The 26,170-nt window shown below is 44.1% G+C and overlaps 1 long non-coding RNA gene across 1 annotated transcript; it reads left to right on the top strand.

Annotated features, from left to right (window-relative positions):
• The first annotated feature begins 11,849 nt into the window (after positions 1-11,849).
• LOC121724655 lies at positions 11,850-25,359 on the top strand. The gene is made up of 3 exons (XR_006035250.1): positions 11,850-11,983; positions 18,279-18,478; positions 25,326-25,359. It is a non-coding gene; the product is annotated as an uncharacterized LOC121724655 (long non-coding RNA).
• The last annotated feature ends 811 nt before the right edge of the window (positions 25,360-26,170 follow it).

The following is a 26,170-nucleotide window of genomic DNA, read 5'->3' as shown; positions in this document are numbered from 1 at the left end:
GACCATTAGTTTTACAAATTGGTTAATGCGTCTAAACCATGATTAAGTTAGGGTCAGGAAAAGTCATTTTACAGTGCAAAACGCCAGTGTATAAAATGCCTTCAATATACAATATCAGCTAATGTTTAGCAAAACACTCTATTAACATATTGTGCAAACAGACAGAAGGAAAGGACCCAGGGGTATCGTATTGCAGGAAATAACTACTCTCTCTTTCTCGGTAACTGATTCCAGGAACACTAGTAAGAGAAAGAAAGAGAGCAGCAAAGAGAGAGAGAGAGAGGGAGAATGAGAGATGGAGAGAGAGAGAGAGAAAGAGAGAGAGAGAGAGAGAGAGAGAGAGAGAGAGAGGGAGAGAGAGAGATAGGAGTCAGGCCCTGGGATTTCGAACACTGAACAAGATAGATTCTTCCAAATCCTAATTGGAGAACAGTTGATTTAATTGGTATCCATTTGGCTGACAAAGGAAAGCAGGGGTAGTGGGCAGGCAGGAAGCCCCCTTGGGGGATGTGAACATGGAGTGGCTCCGCTGCACGCTCAGGGACGGATCATTTCCAAAGACGAACCGTGGGAGCTGGCAGGAGAGACTGCAGCGGGAGAGAGAGAGAGAGGGAGGCAGGCTTGAGGGCTGGAGGGAGGGTGGGAGGGTGGGATGGATGGGGGTCCGTGGTGGGGTAGCGGATGGTGTGGGACACAGGGGTGAAGGGAGGGGTTGGGGGTGAGTGAGGAAGTGAGTGAGTGATAGAGAGGAAGAGAGAGAGAGAGAGAGAGAGAGAGAGATAGAGAGAGAGAGAAAGGCTTTCACCAAAGAGGCATCTTTATTTTGGAGGCACAGACCATTCCAGAGGCTGCAGCATAATACTCTGAAAATGCACTCTTGCTCCGTCTAGGGCAGGGTAATAGGATGCTGACCTGGGAAGGACCGAAGAGGATACGGATCACTGGGCCCTGTAACCCAAGGCCCCTTTGGCTGATACAACTAAATTAAAGTGATCACAACAAACCTACTGAATACTCCAGGAGTCAGTGTCCCCACTTTTCCTCTACCCATCTCTTATAGGGCAATGGTAATTTTATGTAGGAAAAAAAAAACAGGAGTGTAATCGTTTTTTTTGTTTTGTTGTTGAATTAGACCATCATCCCTTGATAGACTGGGTAAGACTTTATTCTTTCTTTCCGCCTCCATCTTCAAGTCATCTACGAAAATTGGCTTTAATTTCACACAGCCACACCACTGGCTGTCCATTACGTTAATGCAGAGGGAGAGATACATTGACCAACTCGCTGAGTAATGATTGATGAGGGGACACTGGGCTGCTCTGCCTCAGTTCTGCTGAAGGATGGACTCGGCCTACATTGTTTGTGTATGTATGTGTGTTTGTGTGTGTGTGTGTGTGTGTGTGTGTGTGTGTGTGTGTGTGTGTGTGTGTGTGTGTGTGTGTGTGTGTGTGTGTGTGTGTATGTGTGTGTGTCTATTGTTTCTGTGTCACTATTTACATAATACACAGACTGCATAGATTTGTCCTAAAAGCACCATAGCTAGCCCAATACCCATAATTGTTCGCAAACTGAAAATTTAAATTTGTAAAATGTAAATGGATGTTTCAAAATATATGTTTTTATATATTCAATCATATTATAATAAGGACATTACACACACACACATCACCAGGGAATGTGAATAAAAATAAATATAAAAATATTTTTTTCACATTGCAAACAGCACTGCATTACTAAAACTACTCTGTCAACAAAAGATTTAAAATCTCCCAACACTAAGCTTCACATTTCCTGAAAGCCTTTATTCTCAATTAGGGAGCACATTTTGTTCCTCTCTCTCTCTCTCTATCTCTATCTCCCTCTCTCTCTCTATCTCTCTCTCTCTCCCTCTCTTGTTCTCTATTTCCCGAGCACAATTATGAGGCATGTGTCTGTGCGAATGATAAACAGCCAGCATCTGTGTGCCGCCGAGGCCCGGATGCACAGACAGGGAGAGAGACCCAGGTGTTGGAGTGTTTTTACTGCCTCTGCGGAGAGGGGGGTAAAGGATGGGGGGTGGGGGGTGCTGGGTGTGGGGGGGGGGAAAGGGCACATGACCTGAGGCCAGGCACTGGAGACCTTCACACGTATCCACTGGGGGACCTGGACTGCTCTTATCTCTTCCTCCACTTTTACTTTCTTTTTTTGTGCTTCATTTCCCTCACTCCATTCCTCTTCCACAGTTTTTTTATCACTTTCTTTTTTGTTGTTGTTTTTGTGCTTTGGTTGAGAGGTGGACAGTTTTGAGGGGAATATAATTGCAAGGACCACGAAAAAGAAATTCCTAGAATAAAAGTTTTAATTTTATGATTCCTAATTTTTGCTCAAATTGATTTGCATTTAATCTCTTTCTTTCTCTCTCTCTCTCTCTCTCTCTCTCTTTTGTGTGAGTGTGCGAACTGATTAATCCGTCACACCATGTATGAATTATAAATTTAGAACTGTAATTGCACACATCATTACTGCTGCCCAGTAGCTATCAGTTTGAATTTGGATCATGGTCATCAAATTTGCACTTCCCACATCTTCATCTGCGCGTCTGTCTTACTCATTTTAGGCTATGTGATAACATTAGTGTGCATTACGTCAGTCCTGCAACACACACACACACACACACACACACACACACACACACACACACACACACACACACACACACAGGCCCCCTTTCACCCTTTGACACACACACACACACAGTCACACACACACACACACACACACACATACACACACACACACACACACACACAGGGCTAAACACATCCATTCTGAAATAAATGGCTCTCTATTCTTTGTGCGGCAGATGAAGAGTGTGGGTTTGAGACCCTGCTTAGAGCTGCTAGGAGCCCAGCAGGCCCTAATCCCCCCTACAGTATATGACAGGCCTGCCCTCACCTTGCCGAGCACTTAAAGAAGCAATCTCTCAAAAAGTCGCCTTTCAATTACCTTTCAATTAAAGTCCGTGTGAGAGTGCGCGTCCACAGCCGAAGAGCTGGGCGCAGTGTGCAGGGGGGCGGAGTGGGCCCATCCCTGATGTAAATGAAGAGATGCATATCAGTGTTAATCCATTGCTTTGTAGTCACAGCCATGCCCAAAGTCTGTCTAATTTCCCTCGCCCTCCCCTTTGCAGCCAGAAGTGTATCGATCGGCAGTAATTGAAGTGTACTTGATAATCCGCGAGGCAACAGGGGAGAGGGAGACCCTCAACTCTTCACACTGATGCATAGAGAATGGGGATGGGTGGGTGTGTGGTGTGGAGCCGCTCTGAGTGAGAAAGTGTGCGTTTGTGTGTGTGTGTGTGTGTGTGTGTGTGTGTGTGTGTGTCTGTGTGTGTGTGTGTGTTCGAGCGCGAAAGAGAGAGAGAGAGGGAGAGAGAGACGCAAGAGTTCTTAGGTATGGGCGGGTTGGGCAACACCCCTTTCACCATTTTTTCTCAGCTGATTAAACTCATTGAGGGGCAGGCGAGTGGAACAAATGGATACAAAGGTCTGCCTGGCAGCTAACAGCAATACAGATTTCTTCATTGAAACAGCCAGTGCCAAATCTCTGGGGCACTCTCTACACTCACATTAGGCTGGCGGGGAGCACCTCTCTGCCTCACATTACCTGGATTAAACTGGAACTATTTTTTTTTTTTTCCTCAGAAGAAATAATTTTACATAGTTAGCATCAACTTCATAAAACTCAACTCATAAAATAAATATTTGAATACATCAGTGTGCAAATACTTACTTTGTTGTGTGCATGCTGCCATTTTTTTGTGGCTCAAACAGGAATCAGTAGACATCTGAAAAAAGGGGGGGAAAGTATACAAAGTCACAGCCAGTGATGGTGTGACCTACAGACTTCTAAAGGAAAAGCAACAATTACATTTATAAACTGATAACAAAAATATATAAACATGCTAAACAATGAGAGAACAACAGAGAGAAACAAAACAATGCAAATGTTCTTAGCCCAGACTCTGACAGCAGGAAATGGTGGTCAGCTTCCTTTGTCAAGTGCCTCAGGATGGCACCACTTTCAAGTGGATGTGCAAAAGGCAGGCAGACAGAGAGAGGAGGAAGAGAGTGATATGCAGAGAGGGAGAAAGGGGAAAAGAGAGAGGGGGCTGATTGACTGAGTAAGGTTAGTGTGTGTGTGAGAGAGAGAGAGATAGAGAGAGAGAGGAGAAAGGGGGGAGGGGGAAGTGAAAGACAGAGAGGGGGAAGAACAAGACATACAGCGGGAGAGAGAAAGACAGCAAGTGAGAATGAGTGAGCATGAGAGCAAAGGGAAAGAAAAGGAGAAAAGAAAGCCAATATGCCGCTATAGAAGTTAGGCAGGAGCAAGAGAAAGAAAGACAGGGAGTGAGTGAGTGAATGAGAGCAAAAGGAAAGAGAGATAACCAATGTGATTATACAATGAAGTTAAGCAGGAGCAAAATTAAAGTGTGTGAATGAATGAATGAATGAATGAGTGAGTGAGTGAGTGATTGAGTGAGCAAGTGGGTGAGTGAGTAAATGAGAGTGGAGGGAGAGAGAGAGAGAGAAAGGGGGGGGGGGGGGTGCTGGGCGGGCCCTGCTGTGCCCTGGACGTTACAGGGGCCATCAGACAGTAAACATGAGTCTGTCCTCTCACAGGTCACTGACAGGCCAGGGTCAACCCAAAGGTGGGACCCAACAATGACCTCCACACCAACTCAGGAGGGGCTGGAGGACATCTCCCCAATTAATAAATGTCCCCGCACATAAATGATAACCCATAAAAAAAGGCCACAAAGAGGTCCTCAGACAACATGCTTAAGAGACTAAGCATATGGACTTTTGTGAACTATTGTGAAAAAAATATTCTTTCTGAAGGAATAGTTAAAACAAAGGACATGTTTGGACGGGTTTAATAAACAAAAAAAAAACATTACCGTCACCAAGATTTACCATTAGATTTCATAGTGTTTAAGAAAAGCTAAAAAAAAAAATCCTGTGCCCACAGATAAAGAAGCCCGGGTTGTAAAAGAGCTGCTGTCCTACAGTATAATAATATATATTAGCCTCCTCTCAGAGACTAGTCCTACACACACTCTGCTGTGAGAGGAGAATGATGTGCTTTTGCTGTATGTATGAGTATGAGCGCTTCCGAGGCGTGCCCTGTCACAGTCCCACGTCTGCGTCCTTGATCATTATCCTGTGACATTCCGCCACGAGGACAACAGGAAGACCGCTGACCAGAATGGAAGCCGCTGTGCGTCATGCACGCGATAACGCAGCCTTTGTTCCACTCAATGGCCTCTTCTGAATAGCCGGGCATTAATGGAGGGCACTACTGTAAGTGACTCAAATTGCCACAGTCATGAGGGGCTATCAGAATTACCTCCACCATTTCACCCCCCTCTAGCCCCTTGATGACTCTATTTAGCCTTCAGAGATGCACTGTGCGGTGGGCTACAGACCAGTCTCCTGTCTCCAACGCGGCGATGGTGCCTCACACGCCTTCAAAAGCTAACGACAAAATCCCAGCATAAGATGTGACAAGGGGCCTTGCAAATGTTTTTGTTTGGGAGTGAGTGTAGGCTCCGCCCAGACCTGAGCCTACGACATCTGCATGATAATGACCTAAGGTCAAAGGGACACGACTCGCATGACCTTTATTTTTCCAGCGCGTGTAGCAGTATAATTTGGAACATCAGTGAGTCTAAGGAACGTAGCGGAGCGTAGCTTTTGGTGTGGCCATATCTTTTGTATCAGCGGTATAGATATATGCCCTGTGGCAAGTATAATCATCTTGTGAGGGGGACAAATCAGAGATATGCTATTGAGGTTGCAGGGCATACCTGCCAGAGATACAGATCTGTGCAATCTACCACACTTTTTTTGGAAGAGAAATATTTGCGGCCATGCTTGTTAGCAGGATGTGGATGTCTTCTGCTCAAAAACAAGACACTTTGCAAACACACACACACACACACACGCACACATGCACACACAGCAGGCTGCATGATACACTATTCTGTGTGCCTCATCCCTTTCATAGAGAATAAGAAATAACCATAACTCCTCCGCCAACATCCCCCCACCCCCTGTGCACACCCCACCCTCCCCACCTGCCCTTGGCGACCCCTGTTTTAAGTGGGCAGCGGGTAATTGCCGAGGCGGTGTTGCCCATCAGCCTGTCCCTCCGTCTGTGTGTCTGTGTGTGTGTGTGTGTGTGTGTTTGTGTCATCTTTATTTATTATATTTTGCGCGCCGCCCAGGCCCCCGGTAATCAATTTCACAAGGATACAGGGCTGATATCAGCTGCCGAGCACATTATGAGGCCAACCCTCCTCTTATCAAGAGCAGAATTGCTGGGTGGAGGTCAGGAGCAGATAAACAGGAGTGTAACGAAACCCCCCACACACACACACACACCACACACATACAAAACTTACGTGCAAACACACACACACATGTGCAGGTATACACACACACTCCCCCTTTCTCCTCAATCCTGCCCTAGGCACACGTATAGGTGGGGAGGTGATGCTTTGTTGGAAAGGAGGGGGTCGCGCAAAACAAAACACATAGCAAGGGAGAGGTGCTGACCCCTGTAAGGTGGCTCTTGTTACGGCCGACCTTCAGAATTTCATCATCAGCCTTCCTGACTGCTTCATAATTCGGAGCCAGCTCAGACTCATCTCTCTCTCTCTTTCTCTCTCTCTGTTCCTCCCTTCCTTCATCTCTCTCTCTCTCCTCCCCACCCAGCAAGGGAGGGGTGAGACAGTGGACGCCCTCTCTCTGATTATCTCCCAGCTCTCTTGGCAGACCTTTATAGACCGACCACAACTCCATCAATCACGCTCACCACCTCCACCACCACCAACCCCCCCCCCATCTCATACCCAACCCCCCCATGCTGCCCCCAGGTCCTTCTGTCCCCACCTGACCACTAAGGGGGCAATGGAGTCTTGAGAGGAGTGTCTGTTGTCACTGTTGGGTTAGGTGTCGGCACCTTCCTGCCTCATTCGCACATCGGCTCAACCTTGCTGGAATTTGTATGATTCATGGACACTGCCGTCTGTGGATTTACAGATAGGGGCGAAAATTGTTTAAAAAAAAAAAAAATCATCTGGTCTGTGTCCATGTTTCGAAACAAGCACTTTGGGTGATACACAACAATAAACGCACTCACTCAGTGTGGAGGATATACTGTATACAGTTCATATGTGTACGTATAAAATAACTAGATTCTGGTGATGCTAAATTCATTATGACTGAACAACAAATTTCCAACCATGTGTTCACATTCAAACAAGGATCGCTGCAATTAAGGCTAAACACACTGCCCTGTGTGTGCATGTGTGTATGTGTGTGTGTGTGTGCGTCGGTGTGTGTTTTGAGGTGGTAGGGAAGGCATTGTTCAGGGATCAGGCTGTGACAGACAGTGAGAGAGAGAATCATGAAAATGTCATGCGGTTGAATCAGGCTGGGTAAACATTAATTAGGGCCAGGGCCCGGCTGTGTGGACACTTCCTTGGAGCCGGAGCAAGCAGCTGTGTGTATTTGCCGAGAGGAATGGGTCCTTAGTGAACATATTTTTTGGAGGTGTGTGCCCCCCCCCCCCCCAACTCCTCCCTCTGCCAGCATCACTTCTCGTTAAGTCGGCTGAAAAGCAGAGCTGACAACCCAACATGCCACTTTATGTAACATCCTGATCTCGTTCGTACACTGCTTCTATTTTGTGTTTGAAAATCATGACATGACACTTATTTAATGACTGATGTTACCCATACTGCTACTATGATAATATTAATGATATTGTATTGCAGCTAAATCTTTGCACGAGAGAGGCTGCAATTTTGGCTTGTTTTGAATAAATAATTTAATTTCATGCATTCAGCTTTGTGTCAATTGCTGCAAGGCCCCACATGTCGTTTTGGGTTGACAGTTCACAGTGCATAATTTCAGCACTGGAGTCTAATGACAACCTGCTTGTTACTGTGGACAGACATCTGTCTAGTCACACTCTTCTCAATCCCACCCCATTTCTCAACTGACCTCACACTGCCGTCCCAGCCTAAAGATGTGATGAGTGTTTTTCTTTTTCTCTCCACCCCCCCCCTCTCCCCCACACACACACACACACACTCCCATCAACCCTCTACCACCCCCCTGCCTATGCACATTACATCCGCTCTATCATTAAGCTCCTCTGTGCGCTGGTTTAGGACGCTGCCATATGGTGCCGCTTGTAGAATGTGCACAGAGAGGCTCAGGGATGCCCATGATCTGATGAATCTTTCCTGGAAAATAGGGCTTGCAGGGGGTGACGTCACAATCAGCCAGCTGGACTAGACCCAAACACGCTTGCTTTTCTTTCCCTGTGTCTGCCTGTGTCTGTAGTGTGTGTGTGTGTGTGTGTGTGTGTGTGTGTGTGTGTGTCTATGCACGCATGCTCAGCAGACAGAGAGATTTATTGATGGCTCTCTGTGGCACCACCTAGGGGACCTTACAAAATTTGAAAACAGACAGTGTTTCTTCTGTTTGAGAGCATTACAGACATGCATGTCAAAGAGCACTGCAAACACAAATTGCAATAAAAAAAAAAACACGTAAAATAGATTTTAAATCATAATCATAGTCCATTTAAACTCATAATGATTTAATATTTTAAAATCCTATGATTAAATATTTCTTCAGAAAAATACCTCTACATGCACAACACAGATGTTTAGTTAGTTAATTTGGTTTACGCCATCATACAGGCATGGGATTATTAGGCCTATATTTTATATACCTTATGCAGGTTTCCTCGTCCAAAAGTTCTACATGTTGCACACCATGAGAGGCTCTGAACAGGCTGTAATACAGGAGAGGTCCCTTGGAAACTCTCAGGCTGGGCTCGGGAATCCCAAAGAGCATACAATGGCGGAGTCAGAACAATGGCAGCCAGTCTCACAGTTAAGATGTCGTGGCTGGCTGCATTAGTATAGCATTCGGTCAGCGGAACGTGCAAAAAAAAAGGAGGACATGTCTATCTGTGCAGCCGATTGCGATCCAAAAAGAAGCCATCAAATGTCTGAACATGCAAGTGTGAATTGAATTCACTGTCAGACCACCGATGTTATCAAAACAGACTAACTCCAGGAGAGGCAAACAAGCGTTCACCAGTATGCCCATTAGAGGCACATAAGAGTTATGTTAAAGATCTGCTGATGGGATGAACTTGGAGAGCTTGCTTCACCATTATGTTTTAACCTTTTTTTCTCATCGTATGATAATGACACAACTGTCCTTTCCACATCTTGTCATATGAGACGTGTGACTGCACCAGCGATCACAGATGGGAGGATTTTACATCCATGAGTGGCTCTGTGCAAACATGGCGGACACTATTACACACACACACACACACACACACCTTATCTGAGCCACAGGAGAGATGCAAAAATTGCAACACAGTTGCACGGGAATTTACCAAGATGGCAGCTAAATTTCTTTCTATCAAATTGACAGATAGCATTTAACACAGAGCAAGCACTCTTTGACATGAATCCCAAATGATTTCACACTGGCACTCTCTTCACACAGGCAATGAAAATGTGACTTGATTTGACTAGTCTTTTTTTCTCAGTGCATTAATCTATTTAAAGTGACCTACTGACCTAGAAATGCGATGGGACCAACAGTGTTTGTGTCCTCATAAGCTCATTTTCATTTGCAACGAGGCATTAAAAATTGGCTTACACTGTAATAAACTAAACAGACAAAAAATTTGGTTGGATTACATTATGTCCTATCAAATGCATGTATCTACCAGTTACCACTGAAGGGAACACTATGTCTAGCACCCTACCACTACTTACTAAAACCAAAAAGCAGTAGGCTTTTTTGCAGAGCAGACTGCAAAGTGAAAAATCCACCCGTCTTCCATGATTGGAGGTCACACGGGCATTAGCAAAAGAGCATTATTTGCCAGAGAGTAAAACCAAGAAGTGATTAAAAACAACATTACACTATTGGATGTAACAACATCTGCCATGTCTGTCTTAGAGGGTTGCGTCAAGAAGCACTGATTTCACTACACACAAGTGTTATTTGCTCCACACATTATCGCCATGGGATACCCGCAAACCCTACAAATGGCCTCTGGGTTCAACGCACACAAAAAGGCCTCCAGACAGTTCACACACACATTATCACAAGCTCACTTATTTTTAGTCAGCAAAAATGTATCATGCAAAATCCTGTGTGCAAAACCCCAATAAAACAACTAGCTGTTGTACCATAGGACAGACCAGGGCAGATATTCTAATTACTGCCCCTTAAGCACTGTCAATAAATTCTGTACATTCTCTCACAAGGAGTTCATCGAGTCCATCCGCCTTGCCAGCCATCGATGCATACCCCCATCCAAGGCACTTTCATGTATTTAAATAGGCCTAGAGGCCTCTTGACTTATTCTTTCCCCTCTTTTGTGTGCGGGCGGGTAAAAAAACGAGGGGAAGAGCAGGATAAGCTGAGCCATTTAGTGGGAATTTAACTATTGCAGATGGGAATTATTAATTTGTATCTGCTTTGCCTCAGCCTGTACCACTTAGAGAAAGGGAGGGAAAAAAGTGTCATTCTATTCAATTTTCTTTTGTGCCTGAAGTCCCTGGGCCTTGGCAAAGTCTGGTCCTGGGTCCGGAGTGTTAAATGTCAGGCCTTGTAGTAAGCTGTCAAAGAGCAGAATAGGCCCAGCATGATTGATGACTGGAGGGCCTGAAACCAAAACCCCCCAATTGCAAATGCTACCTTGCGTCAGCCAGTCGTCCAAGCCCCCACCCCTTGCCCACCCCCTCCGATAGTTGCTCACTATTCAAGGTCAGCTTGCATACCCTGACGCCCCTACGCACTGGCGTCTCTCTAGGCCTCTTGACACAGAAACCAGGCCTTTATTTCACATGGATCTAAACGGTCTCCTGGCAGATCTCAGAGCGTTTAATCCTAATAAAAGGGGGAGAAGAATGAGGTGAACGGGGGCCCTGTTTCCCCTCGTCTTCTTTCTCTCATTTTGGCTAGTGCTGCATTTTTACTAACCCCTCTGTGCAGACCTGAAGACTTCTTTCCCTGGCATAAGTGGTGCGTGCGTTACAATGGGGAGGGGCTGGGGGGGAAGGGATCTTAGGGCGAAATAAGAAATGGGGCGGTTGGGGTGGGTCGTGGAATAACTATAAACGTTAAACTCAGATGACAAGATTATTAATGGGCTAGGCTACATCATATCTTGCCCATGCATATTCATGGAGTTGCTGTACAGATGGGACCATGGTAGAGGAGTTTTGCTGCAGTCTTACTGTGAGGAGGTCAGCTGTAGCTGTATCCTTAACATGGTAAAGAAAAAAAACTCATCGTATTGTATTTTTTTTTTTTAATAAGGAATGGATAATTCATGGATTTACATTATTTAGGCTATTTAACTCTACATGAAGATTGCATGTTAGCATCTTTGTAAGCCTAATTTTAAGCAAAACAAGCTAGTTTAGGCTCAGTAGTAGACCTATTTCATAATAATCCAGAATGATCAAGGTTTGTGATTTTTATCTGGGCAGCTATCCAAATTGCAATCAACCGAAGTATCAGTATGAATTCAAACACAAACATAGATGAGCCATGAATCATTTTTAGCAATAAAAAGATGCAGCTTTTGCATCACTTGGCTAGCTAGGACGGCTAACCTACCTATGGTCTTCACTTATATCTACTGGTCTATTAGCCCAAGCTTGGATTGGTTTAACTTACCTCCCGCAGAGTATTCGATGAAGCACACGTCAATATCTGCATTACATTCTCTAACAGACATGGCAGGTGACAGCTGAGGTTAATTGATGCAGCTTCTTCAGAACCAAGTGGTCCATGGGCTGATGCGTCAAAGATGCAGGTTCAGTTTAGTCAGCTAAAATACCACCATGGCTAATCATGGCGCAGACTTTGACATCTTCGGACAGGTACGTGTTTAATGTCAGGCACTTGGTTTTTACGATATGTGTGTTACTGAGGGTGTAAAGTACACTTTTCTACGCAGGCTGCCTATAACCTAATAGCCATAATCTGACGTTTAATTTTCAGGAATTTTCAGTAGGCTAGTCAATAGCCTATAGTAGTAGCCCTGCCTAGAGACCTAGTCTGTATGAAAACGTTTGTGGTTTAGCTTCAGGTTTACCAGGTGCAATATGTTTTAATTTTACACAGCTGGCAAACCAACAATGACCAACATAAAAATGGCTTCATGCTTGTGATTGACTGATTCACAGATAGCCTGCTAATGTTTTGACCCATCATTGGTAAAACTAGCTACAAAACATGGCCGTGATCAAAGTCTTCCTTGGTCAGACAATGGTGTCATTTGTGTGCATACATGCCTGTACTGAAGTGATCTGAAGCCCCCTGTCATCCATGCTGTCTCCTGCGACCCTGGACATTTGCAGAAAAGGAGTAGCCTATGCTCATGTTACTTCATCTTATCCTCACGCCAGTCAAAGGGATGCCATCAGAGGTTTGAGACTGGCTGCTCACAAGATCAAAGAGTCCTATTTTAAACCTCAACACACTGATTACTGTTAATTCACCAGCATAAGTGGTATTTAGGCCCCATTAACCACAAAGAAAATGAAGCCATTGTATACAAAGTCAGTCACTGAAAAAAATCAGATATGATGACAGTCATAGCCTATAACCCCCCCCCCCACACACACACACACACACACACACACACACACACAAACACACACACACACAGACACACACAAATAATAGCCTTAGCACTCTTTTCCCTCGGCTGCACTCACCTGGACAAAATGCTGTCCCACTCTTTTGGGTACCTAAGTGGGGAGGGGGGCACTGGTGGTGGGGTTCATGAAAAGCCCAGATTTGGAAAAGCCCAGCACCTGCCAATCTGACCCTGCTGTGACAAGGCTTGCTCTCATCGGCAGCGTTAATAACACAGATAAACATGAAGCTAAATACCAGAGCATGGTCTGTTAACTTTATGTGATTAAGAATGATTGGGTTTTTGCTTCGCCACACAGCAAGGATCAAAGAGCAGGCCAACCGTACGAGAGGCCTACCCTCCCAGCGGAGTCAGCTCTCCATTTCCTTTTATATCTCATGCAAGTATAAGTGTCAAAGCTCACTCCCAGGGCTATCTAAAATCTGTGTTGCTCTGTCACATGGAATTGCATTTGCAGGATGTGTATTTAAACAGTGCATGCAATTTATAGCAGGGTATAAATGGCCCCACCACAAGGAACTGTAAAACTGTTCACTGTGTCCTGAAGTTGAATGATTTAACCTTATAAACTCTCAGAGAAACTCTCACCATGACAGTAATCTGGGAATATTGGGGGAGGGTGGTCAAAGACCAAACAAAACTTTCACTTTGACATCTAGCAAAATAAAAATGAATGTCCTTCTATGACCAAATACTGATGTCAGCACTCAAGGACAGATAAAACAAGGAGTATTCTGTCTTATGGAGGACCAGAAGTAAAGTATGAACACATATTTCAGTATAACAACATATTATAAAGGTGGAAGAAAAATATCAATTCAGTGTAGTATCACAATATTTTTGATACAATATTATCATGATAGTGGCGGCAAGTATCACTACGTTATTTACGTATACATTTTAAATTATTGTTTTTTATGTATAACTTTACTCTTATAACATTGCTTCTGAACTACACAACATTTCATAAGACCCTGTTCTTCTATTGCATCACACTGGAAATTGGAAAGGAAATCTAAGATGGCTTTATACACTCCCATAAAAAATAATATATGGGATAAATAAATCGCAATGTACCACAGCATTAAAGGGACACCAGGCAAGCCTGATGCTTTTTCTCTACGAAACTCCCCCTCGCTTGGTCTGAAGCTCTTTTCCTTTTCTTTGCATCTTCCGTCAAGGGTTTTCGCTGCTTCTTCGCCGGCTCTGCTATTATACACACGTTTGCAACAATCGCTAGCGTTTCGTTAGCCTCCCTCTGTGCTGTGGATGCAGGATGGAAACTGAAACTGCTTCGGTCGCCGGGTACGATACACTGAATTTGCAATCGGGATATTCTTCCTACATGCAGTAGGGGCGGGCGAGAGAGTCTTCATTCGCCCTGTAATGAGTCATTTAACCATATACCGACTTACGAAGATGAGTAATTAACACGAAAACGTTGCCTGGTGTCCCTTTAAATTACAATTCTTCCTGTATCGTACAATAGAAGAATCTGAGTACCGGTATTATTTATTGTATTATAATAATATGGTCGCTACTCTAGCAGTTCTCACCCGATTACATTAGCACAAACATTATTTTGACTTTGAGTTTGATTACCAAATATATAACTATATGGACACCTATTTTAATAACTATTGACACCTATTTCAAGAACTGTGTGCTGTATTTGGACTTTTTCAGTTTGATGGCTGTTTGAGGAAATGGCTGACTCACACCAAAGCAGTGTCATTCTGAGCTCTCATTTCAGTTGTTCCTTTCTAACTTAATCTTTCAGCCACTTTTAGGTATTTGAACCTTTTCACAAAATTAAGGATATGCGACATATATGCAGTGATTTTATTTTAAAAACAGTCATTTGTAACAGTGAACCTTGGACGAATTGTAATCTAACAACTCAACAGGGTCCTTGTACATGGGGAGGATTTGTCACAATGAAGCTTGCCTTGTTTGCTTTTTTTTAAAAGTGTGTCCATCAGCAGAACAACATCTGAGCCTATTATCTATCTATCTCATTCAAGGTTTTACGCTGATGAGCAGGAAGAGAGGATGTAGTCACTTTCAAAGCTGAAATATTGGGGCCACTTTAAAAGAAGGGGATGCAGACGGACGTCTGCTGCTGTTTGTTTGCCATGCCACTCGTTGGTGTCAGACTTCCTGACATTCTTTCGGTTTATCTGCACTTTTCCTTTTTTTCTATGTAGGATTGACTGAGCTATGCATTTGGGAAATGAGAAAGAGAGGGAGGGAGGGCGATTTGTCCTCTGGTCTGTATTATTGTATTGCCTTGGCCTGTGAAAACTGGAAGATGGCCCAGTAGGGTCACTGTGTGCTTTGGGGATAGAGAGGTCTTGGGGGCTGGTGCTGGTGGTGGTGGTGGGCTGGTGGGGGAGCAGAGAGGCAGTTGGCCAGGCCTTTCTGGAGCCAGGAGCTGGGGCAGGGGCTCCGGAGGGCAGAGCAGGCCGGAACGGGTTCAACCTCTGCTTATCTGCGGGCCTCAATGTCAACAAAACTCTAGCAAGCCCGGGCGCTGAGACTGGGTGTAAAAAACGTGTTTACAATTGGAAGGGGTCAAGGACTTGTGGACAGATAACTATTAACAGAGCGTGTCTGCCATGGTCTTTTCACAGGAGAGGGAAAAACTGAAGGCTGTTGGATTTGTTTTCAGTCAAGATATGTCACTTGGTAGAGGAAGGAATAGGCAGACGTATCCAAAGAAAACTGATGTTTTATACTGATCACAATCCATACTTTCTAGCCACTGACTATACTTCACAAAGCTGTACCCCATTGTAGTATTATGTTATTTATAAAATAAAAATGCACTTTACAAAATAAAAAACTCTTAATAAAAAATAGATAAATCAAAAGAGTTTGACCAGTCAAAATTCCAGTCTACATCCTAGACAGTCTATTGTTCTTATCACATCTTAAAAACCCACTGTACCATACCACCTGTGTAGCACGTCAGACATAATTACTTGCATAATTACATACATATTGCAGCCAGTGATGTATCACCATAAGTATTTTATCATCCAAGGCCACCAGCAGGGTTGTAGTTTCCCTCTCGTTTCTCCCTCTTCCTCCTACTTGTCACAACATGTCTTGTGCGGCTGGTTGGATCCCCTGTATGGCTGGCGTTCCTGTTGGCCTCTCTCCATGGGGAGAACAAGTAGGCCAAGCTGTTGCAGTTGTACACTAAAGTGTGTGTGTGTGTGTGTGTGTGTGTGTGTGTGTGTGTGTGTAAGGGTATTATTTTGAACTTAAATAGAAAAGGCACAAAGTGAGTCCGAGTAAGCAAGTCTTTTTCATCACAGTTGCTTGTTGCTTATTTTATTTTAAGGTGAACACTTTAAAGTAGCAATGAGTAGAAAATAAATCATGCCATGCTTATGCTGAAGGTCCCTCTGCATGTTCAGAAAGTTACTTTACTTTTAATTACTCTCCATTAAGGTCAAAAGATTTGCATCATACACGGGCAAAGAGAGCTTTTGTGGGGTAAACTCTGCTTAACAGTAGACATAGCATTGTGTTTTGTTTAAAGCTAGTAATTGAAGGACATAGACACAAAAAAGTTATTATAATAGTATGGCTGCACATTTGTATCCTCATTTAAGAATATGAAGTAATTTAACCTTGAGTATGTACTATGGAGTAATATCTGATCCTGCTATTTTTAATGTGCAAAGTTATATTCATACACATGTTGCGCAAATGCTACAGCAAGGTGTTAGTATTGAGGTCATGGCCTTGGTTTCAAGGAGCACATACACTGGTGAAACTTATACGTCACTTGCACAGTAAATAACTCTTGATGAAGCCATCTGCTAAATGTATTAAATGTGTGACTTAGATTGATGAAAATGTATGGCAGGTTTGAAAATAATTTATTTAATAAAGATTATCTAGCATTATCTAGGATAGACGATAACCAACACAGAAACAAAATAACGTTATTCATAGGTCATGTTATATTTGACAGATTTGTTCACAGAATGGAATTATTATTCTAGCTAATTTTGATAGAAGGAAGTGACTTATTTGTTTGACCTCTCAGTGTAAAGTGAGAGTCGCCTACAAATATTGATTTTTCATGACTTATCAAGGGACCTTGTGCTTCTGAAGCACGCTTCTGCTTTTTGCTTGGGTTCAGGGCGCTGTCTGTGATCATTGTGAAAGGGCAGTGTTGACACTTTTATCCAGACCTTGACTGATGATAACACATGTTTATTTGAGACTGAATCACTCAGTGACTTTCACAGATTTGTAATGTTGGTTCAAGAACAGCACTCCTTCCCAGACATGCAGACACACGCACACACACACACACACACACACACACACACACACACGCACACACGCACACGCGCGCACACACACACACGCACACACACACACGCACACACACACACACACACACACACACACACACACACACACACACACACACACACACACACACACACATCCAGCCAGCCTCAGCCTTCTTTCTGGTCTGTGGTTGCTTTCAGGTTTTGTCAACTTTTTGGGGGGAAAAAACAGGGATGTCGGAAGAAAATTCACCTCTGCGCTGTTGACATGAGCCCTGGGGTGACAAGTTCAATCCATACAAATGAGATATGATCTAGCCTTAAAACCCTCTTAAGGGAAGCCAGCTATGCGCAGTCAGTGCCAGACAGGGACGGCGAAAGGGAAGAGCAGAGGTGGACAGCACAGAACAGCCACTGTAGCTCTCCCCAGCCGGAGAGAAGGGCGACCACGACGAGACAGGGAAATAATGCCGGCATGTAGTAATTACAGTACCTCTGAACCAGGCCCTCTTAGAGTGAATGGGGGCAGCTCTTGGCCTGCCCGGGCTAATGGTTTCTCCCCTGTCCTATTGCCCCTGACGCTATTACTGTATTTAAATTTAGACCAAAGGGCATATGTGAACCAGCTGACGGGGGCGCTAATCTCTGGACCTTGAAGTGTTTTTTTTTTCACTCCTTTATTCTTTTTTTCCTCTGCCTGTCTTTTTTTCCCTCTTCGCCTGCACTGGTGAAAATATATATGAAGGATCGATTACACACGGCTGAGTGAATAGGTGACAAAAGCCGCACAGAGGGCTTCACCTATGGATCGACAGGGCAGCTGCAGGCCTAGGGTAGGTTGTTGCGTGGCCCCATGGCTGTTAGCTGAATCACCCAGAGCTCAAAGGCGGGACACCATATCTGCTTTAGGGCACCATGAAGCTTGGGACAGGTGTGGCACACACACACACACACACACACACACACACACACACACACACACACACACACCGCCCCTGGCCTTCATCAAATACTGCCAACAGGTGGTGGGACTGGACTTTAGTAGTACACTGTACAAATGGGAAAGTGAAAGATCATCACCGATGGAGACTAATGGTATTGTGCTGCTTTCAATTGTGCTCTTGTTTTGCAATGTCTGACAATGTGACTGACATCTCCCCCCCCCCCCCCCCCCCCCCCAAACCTCTTGACACTCAGACCTCCACTCTTGCCTGAACCTGTCCAAACACACGCTATCTGCATGCTGTCCCAGAGGTTAGCAATGCGAGGCAGCTGTTTCCCTCCATGTGGAAGTTCAACCCCAGGGCTTTTCCGAGAGTAGTGACTGTTCGTGCCTCCCCAACAGACGAGTATGCAGGGAAGTGAAGTGGAAGCAGTGACATGGAAACCAGAAATGGGTGAGTTTCCATACAGCCCTCTGCTACTGTACTAGGTTTGCCAATTGTCCAATTGGCTATTGTTTTAAGTTGTGGAAAAAAAGACAAGAAAATCTTAATAGTTTTTAATGGCCATGTTTTAATTCTTCGCTAAATAAGTAGAAGCTTGGTGGCAGAGGGGGAGAAAAGGAAACAAATCAGCTTTAACTCTGTCCATCAGCACTTCTTCTCCACATGATGCTGAGGCACTCTGGCTGTAATCCATTAAAGTGGCCCCTTCCTTTCAGTGCGCTGACACAGGGAGGCAGAGGCTGACTCTGCGCTGACATCTGATGTGGAGATCACCCTTTTATTCCACTATCACACCCCTCTTCATCTCCCCCTTCAAATAATGCCTCGACTCGGGAGGTCACTGAAACATGGCCTCCTTTTCAATTCCTGAGATTTGCTCACTGAAAAGAGCGGGCAAGCGGGGCTTTACCTGTTGACAGGTGCGGAGAGAGAGCTACCTGTCTGAGCAGTGACTACTGGTAATGACAGCTAATGAAGTACCGCCAGATACCAAACGGGTAAAGCTGGTGTGGTATTCATAACAAACGTGTCAATGGGAGTGCCTGGGAACCTAATGTAATTCCTGAACGTAGAGGTGAAAAATCCCACCAGTGTCTAGCCATGCACAGCCCCTATAAGCATAGGAAGACAGCAATTAATACACACCACTACAATCATGCCAATTATGCTAAAGCTAGCAGCAGATAGAAAAGGCAATAAAGCTAAAACATATTTCCGTGTTACTCACAAATACTGTAAACAAGCATCTTTTAGCTCTTCCTGTTTGATAGTTGTAGTGTGTGGGAAAGACATCTGCCACTTACTCTTACTGTACACTGAGAGTCGATGTGATGGTGCATTTAAATAGCGTCCTTACCGCAAGCAAATGTAAAGCTGTGGGTGTGTCTAGCTGTCTAACCCCGCCTAATATAGGGTTTCTTTAGGAGAGGTGTGGCCTGAAAGAGACACTAATGATACAACTCTGTTGACTACTTGTAGAGTACAAAGACAGACATACTTAGAAGAGAAGCCATCGATACCCAACAATAGTACTAGTAATACAACAAAGAGTGAAGAGTAATGTATGGACATGTACGGATATACACATAATGTACTCACAGCTGGATTCATATCCAGGAAGTACAAGCGTAAAAAAACACTAATGTAGTTTCCTAGTAAATAAACACTGACCATGTTTAGTTCATTAGTGGTCTTCCTCTTAGCCTCCACTCAGAAACGGAGGCTTGGGAAAACATGTCGTTTAATAAAGCATTATATTGTCCACCATCAGGAAACAGAGAGGCCCCAGAAGGGGAAGGAGGAGAAAAAAGGAGGGAAAATTGTCAGCTGTAGCTCTGACTTCCTAATGGATAAACCCCATGAGGAAATGTTGTCTTTAGGAATGGAGAAAGCGGAACTCCGAGAGGGTATTCTTGTTGACACTATTTAACATATAACCCTTTGTCTTAATGTCCTTTGAGAAAAAAAGTAAAAAGAGACAACTGTCGGTGATTGGACCAGCCTTAGCAACCCTGTGCAGAGACTGAAAAGAAAGGGCAGTAGCTGGTACTTTAAAGTGTCAGGGCCTTTGTAGCTATGACTAGTTTATGATGCTGGTGTCAAGCATCCTACTCAATGAGGCCTTTGTCCCAGGCCGAGACCAGGGCAGTGGGAAAACTGCCCGCACTTAGTCGGCAAGGCCATCCATCTTTCTGCTAGGCTGCGGCTGTCCCCTTTGCACCAAAACTCTTGTGTATTAAAGATCTCTCGGGTTAATGTGCTGGAAAATTGGCTTGCATTTTTATTGGGAGAGGCCAGCTAAATGAAAGAAAAACAACTTGGGGAGGGCAGGAAAGGACGAGGAAAATATCTGGAGGAGTGATCAGAGGGGGGCAGGCCCTCAAGACTAGTATCCTGTGACCTCGATAAAAGCTAAGTCTCTTGTATGTGACACGTCGGAGATGATATTGTGGTCTGTCCAAGTGCATTTCCAGCCATTTATCATTAAAGTCTTACAACATACAGTTTTTACTATTGGGAGTGCTGACAGGGTCGCAATGTGCAATGCAGAATGCCAGAAAACAATGTCTCAGTAGGAATGCCAAAGGACAAAAAGGAAATCGTCGCCAAAAACGTGCAATACATACTCCTGCTCCAGGGTGATGGGGAGGTGTGCTTTGGTCCCCTCGATGGGATTGAGGAGGAGAGTGTCCGCAGGGCCTGAAAACAGTAGCCCCGCCACCTGGAAGCTGACAGTGCTCTGAAGTGAAATGCCTGCATGGGACACATTAGCCTAATCAATAAGCTTTGGAGCCGCCATGCTCACTGGACACGTTTATGAGTGTGGGAGGCTAATTACCAGTTTCTTCCCAGGCTCTGAGAGTGGAGCACACACACAACAGCTGGTCAGCACTGGACTCCTCTCCCCAGGTCAAATCTGCGCTAACCCCTCAGTGCCACTCCAGCAGCTACAGGTCCTCAGAGGCCAATTGGCCTTAATGGTTTGCCCTTAGGCTGCTGACTGCCTGGCACAGCCCTTGTACACTCGCTCACTTGCTCGCTGCTCGGACACTTGTGGGCAAATGGTGATGAGAAAACAGGATGGCTTACAGAAGTGGACATGGGAGGAGGCTGCAAGGCAAACAAGAGGCAGTTGAGGATATTGGATATTGAATGTCCAAACAAAAAGATTTTTGTTAGCTGATGCAGTGACATTAGACATTGTATTACGCATGTGTGTGGTTGATTCAAAAGTAACATACTCCTCTGAATTCTTTGTATAGAAAATATGTTCAATTCATGTATCTATACAAAAGAATGTATTCATCCCAAAATAAAAGGAATGAAAACTTGAATAAATAAATAAATAAAATAATGGAAAAAAGAAAGAAAAATGTTAGTGGTGACTGCACAGAGAGAGAGAGAGAGAGAGACCCAGCCTTTTTATTTGTATTGGAAAGCAAGGGATGACAAGTCCTGAACACACAATCCTTGAGGACTTAAGGCCAAACACTAGCCACTGACATCCAACCGTTTGAATGCTTTGCTCGCTCGCTTGCTTTTTCTTCCATAAGACGTGCCCCCTGGGAGGTCACAAAGTTTTGGTCCCTGAAGTCTCTTAACACGCAGATGTTACAGTAACATAGCCAGGAAATCAGGGGCCAAACAACACCTCTGACCCCGCCTGTCAGCTGATCCACTGTCGCCTCTTTTGAAATGGACTCCCGTCTTCTATAAATTACCGCATTTTCCCACCATCGTCCAGGCCTATTCAGCAGGGCCCACGGCTCCGGCCATTCACTGGCCACAGGCTGCGGTCAACAGAATGGCGATGGCACAGTTGCTGAAAATCTGACCCCATGGGTCCCAGGGGTCAAAGGGCTCAAAGCAGGGTCAGAGCGTCTCTTTATGTGTCTTCCCACCAAAGGATTTGTGATGAATGGGAAACCCGGGGAAACAAAAGCTTTCAGAGGAGACGAGCAACTGGGCTCTATACATAAGCGCCTCTTGCTTGCTTGCACATCTCTCCCTTCAACAGAGAAGAAGAAGAAGGAGAAAAAAAGAGAAGGAAGAAAAAGGAAGGGGAAAAAAACCTCACTCACTTTCTAATTGAGAAACTCGGGACTGGAGGAAAATAAGATCCACAAAAAGGGCTGAAAAGGTAGAAAGCATGGAGGGACTAGATAATGACTTGACAGGCAGCCTAGCCTTACCCGTCATTGAATCAGTCACAGAGGAAGAGAAAAGAAGAAACAAAGACACACATTCTTGTTCAACTGATTGCTTTTATCATTTCCTTTCTGAAGTGTAAACGGACTATCTAGGTATGTGGTCTTCATGTGCTTGAAATAGAGCCCTGAAATGCAAGGAGAGGAGAGAACTGATCAATAAATAAAAAGAAGCCTGAATCCAATGCTTTGTCCACTGCATAGGATCCGTTCTTTACACACAGAGACATGTCCACTCATTGACACACACACACACACACACACACACACACACACACACACACACACACACACACACACACACACACACACAGAGACACACCACACCACTTAACTCTTTTTTTTTTCACTTGGGCTGAACCTCAAATGCCTTTATGGTGTTTCTGAGCCGGGGGTCAATGACACAGGCCTCTTTCACACCCCAAGGAGTCTCAGTTACCGACGATGAGCCGTCTCGTCTTTCGCGTCTCGCCATGACCTGGGAGCACGGACCTCAGTGCAAAGTTTATGTGTCCTCGGCTGCGCTCCCCGCGCCCTCGCCTCATCACAATTAGTTACGTTATTTGGAAAGTTCAGACGGGCAGTGGGCATGCGCAGCAGCGGTGGCGGCAGTTGAGTTTGTGTGTGTCTGGACAATCATGTGGTAGTTTGGAGCCTCACTGTACAGCTTAGGGAGAGAGAGGGAGAGAAAGAGAGAGACACATAATGCCTTGCTTTGTTGAATCATCCCCGCCTGCTTCTTCCAGGAAAGGAAAATCGAGCATTGTCTGGAAAAAAAGGTTATTTATCGCATCATCAAAAGTCCATCAAGTGCAAGTTTTTTTTTTCCTTTTTCCTTATAGTCCACACACTTCTCTCTCTCGGACTGGTTTTCTCTGCCATTGCATTTGACCCTTGTAAAACTGTATCAGCAAACTAATAACCTGGCTAACCACCAATCTACTACCTCCAGTCTCCCCCTTCACTTCTGCCTTTAATGTGTTGCAGATTCCAGAGGTCGAAAGCGGCAGAGACGTTTTTAAGCAAATGGCATGTGGGTAAAGGTCAGCGCTGGGGGGCCCACTGGGTGAAAGGTTGAATAACTCGAAGGAAAGTAGGAGCCGCTTCAGAGGGGAGATCTTTAACAGGTTTAGACTCATGCTCTCTTTGTTTTTTAGGGTTGGCCAGGATTGCACTGGACGGGCCTGTTTTCTCATCCTCATCCTTTCTCATAGCATATTGCATACATGCTACCATATCACACCATATCACACAAGTACACAGTTTAGTGTGGTTGCTTTTGTCAGTGTCATTTTTATTTTCTGTCATATATGTTAAATATATATATTTATGGTCAGAAGTACCCACTTCATATATCTGGCTTGGCATGTCTTGAAATTATAGAAGAAAATTATGTATTCAGACAATTTGCTATTGTGAAGGTAAGTGCAATGTTGGCCAATTGTGTTATTAATTGACAAACCCAGAGGCTCATCTACTGGAATTTTATAGTTGTAGTTTCCTCAGTATGGTTCGTTAATAATGGTGTTTGGGGCGCTGTAGCTTTAAGAGCTCCATGTGTTGCATTCTATTAGAGCATTTGGCCGGTCCAAAAAGAAAGGGTAGGGGGGCTGGTTGTGCACCAAAAAAAACTAAAAGTTAGATTACTGAAGGGAACAGATCACAGTTTCTACAGAGTTCAAAACGCAGGTGTGTAGAGCGGAACGTATACTTTTCTTCTAAATTAGGCGTTGAGGGCTGGGAGAGAGGTTGCGGGGAAATTAGTGGAATTACTGGTTGATTTTAACCAGATGATTGCTCCAGTTGGACACCAGAGAGTTTTCATTAGGGCCCCTAATTTACAAGCCTACCTCTGCATTCCAGCCCACAGCCTCCCTCCCCTAGGTCTTAAAGTTCACCCCAGCCACAGTGCCCAGGGTACTCAGCGTCTCTGTGCACACCTTTGGCCGTGTAGAGTATATACAAATCACACCGATTTAATTGGTGTCGGAGGATATGTTGGTCAGCAATTTTGACACATTAAATTATTTTATATTGGTTAATTGTCTTATATGTAGGAAGCATTAAAAAAAGAACTGAGTGGAAATGTATGACAAAAACCATGCATTGTCAACAAACACACACACACACACACACACACACACACACACAGACATATATCCACTCACACAGTCCAGGGTCACTGCTGGAGTGCCTCAGCTATAGTAGGTTAAGTAGCATGCATAGAAATAATGTGTGATCTTAACCTCCACCAGTATAATTACGCTGGACTGGGTAACCTGGGTGTGCTGCATAGTGCCGTGTGCAACCCCCAGTGGTGTACATTTTGAAACCTAATGCTATTAAAACCCAATCACGCTCTGATGAGAATTGTAGTTGACAGAGCTTAATTCCTGACTCGACATGATGAATATTACAGGGTGATGGTGCATGAGCGTGAAAGTCCACTCCATGTCTTGACACATTATAATTGCACTTATGAGCTGTGTATGAAGGTATGAATCCTTTGAGCTCAAAGTAGCTATGGGACTTTGAACGTAACTGATGAAATTAAGACTGAAACATGGTGCATGGCTTTTGGTGATTATTGACCCTGTTTATTTTTGTTTTTTTCTTTGCCCCCTTAATATGATTTTGTAGTGTACACAAGGTAGCCATGAATAGCTTGTCAACTTACGTTAGCCATCTTATTTTCCCTCTCATGTAGTGTCTGTGGTACACTTCCTTGATATCTGCGGCACATTAGCTTATTTGACAGCTATTGTGGAGCTTCTAAGTGAGGCGGTGAAGCGTAGTACAGCTTTTGTTGCACTGACAGAAAATGTGAATTTGCAGAGGAACTCAAGGCCTACATCAGAGATATGACTGCACTTCTAAAAGGGCCTTGTTAAATGCACAGTTTGAGATGGCACAGTGTCACTGCCAGTTAATAGATCTGATGTATAGTTTTGATGGAGGAAGTACTGCCTGTGAGCGTTATTATGTGTCTCTAAAATTATAATAGAAAACCAGACTAATTGTGCATGGTAAACTGCTGTTTGTTTTCTGATTGTTTTTTGTGGTCTCTGATGCTTTGTTTGCACTCTCAGGTTTGGAGGTGCCCCTCAGCTGAAAGTGGACTCCCATCTCTGCAGCAAGGTAAATGTGAATACTTTGCCCCTGTGATTGTGATATTGAATGAATTTTCTTTGCACAAAACTTCAAAAGTGATTGGTACACATGGCTCTCCAAGTAACAGTAGTTCTGTACCTTTTAAAACATGAGATGATGGCACAAATGAAGAGTTTGGATCCAAAAGTCTATCTCTATATATTTAAAAACATTAAAAAGTCAGGCTATTTAATTGTCTTTTTCAGGTAATATCAATCAAATTGCAGTTGTGTTGTTTTGATTGAGTAAAGATAAATCAAATAACAATACCCGATTACAGTTCTACTGAAATTACTTGAAAAACAAAATGTAAAAAAAAAATATTTGTGAAAAAACATTAAAATGGTTGATATAGCGTTTTAGAACCAAACTCTTCAAATTGGGGTGTATTTACAAGCAAGTAAGAAGCAGGGTGAACTGAAGTACAAAACACATTGGCTAACCTTGCCAGTCAAAAGGAAGACCATTTTCAATCCAGTTACAGTATAAAAAGTAGATGAAGACCACAAGATGGGCAGATCTGTATTTCAACATGTCAACATTTAAAGAAAGTTTGACATTAGGCATGGATACAGTAACTGTGTTTCAGGACTGAGAGAAGATGGAAGGAGGTAGCAGACAATAGAGAGCTTAATATGGTCATTTGATTGATAAGATACTCAGTAATGACACACCGACCCACATTTTCTGTATCGATATGGTAATTGGGCTTTTGGTATAATTTAGCGATCTCGGATGTGTAGTTTGTGACCCCTCAATACGTTGGCTTTGCAGATAGAAGCCA

This window comes from Alosa sapidissima, chromosome 11, assembly GCF_018492685.1.
Source record: "Alosa sapidissima isolate fAloSap1 chromosome 11, fAloSap1.pri, whole genome shotgun sequence".
NCBI classification, from domain to species: domain Eukaryota; kingdom Metazoa; phylum Chordata; class Actinopteri; order Clupeiformes; family Clupeidae; genus Alosa; species Alosa sapidissima.
The sequence above is the reverse complement of the archived record's forward strand: the minus strand, read 5'-3'. Positions and strand labels throughout refer to the sequence as shown.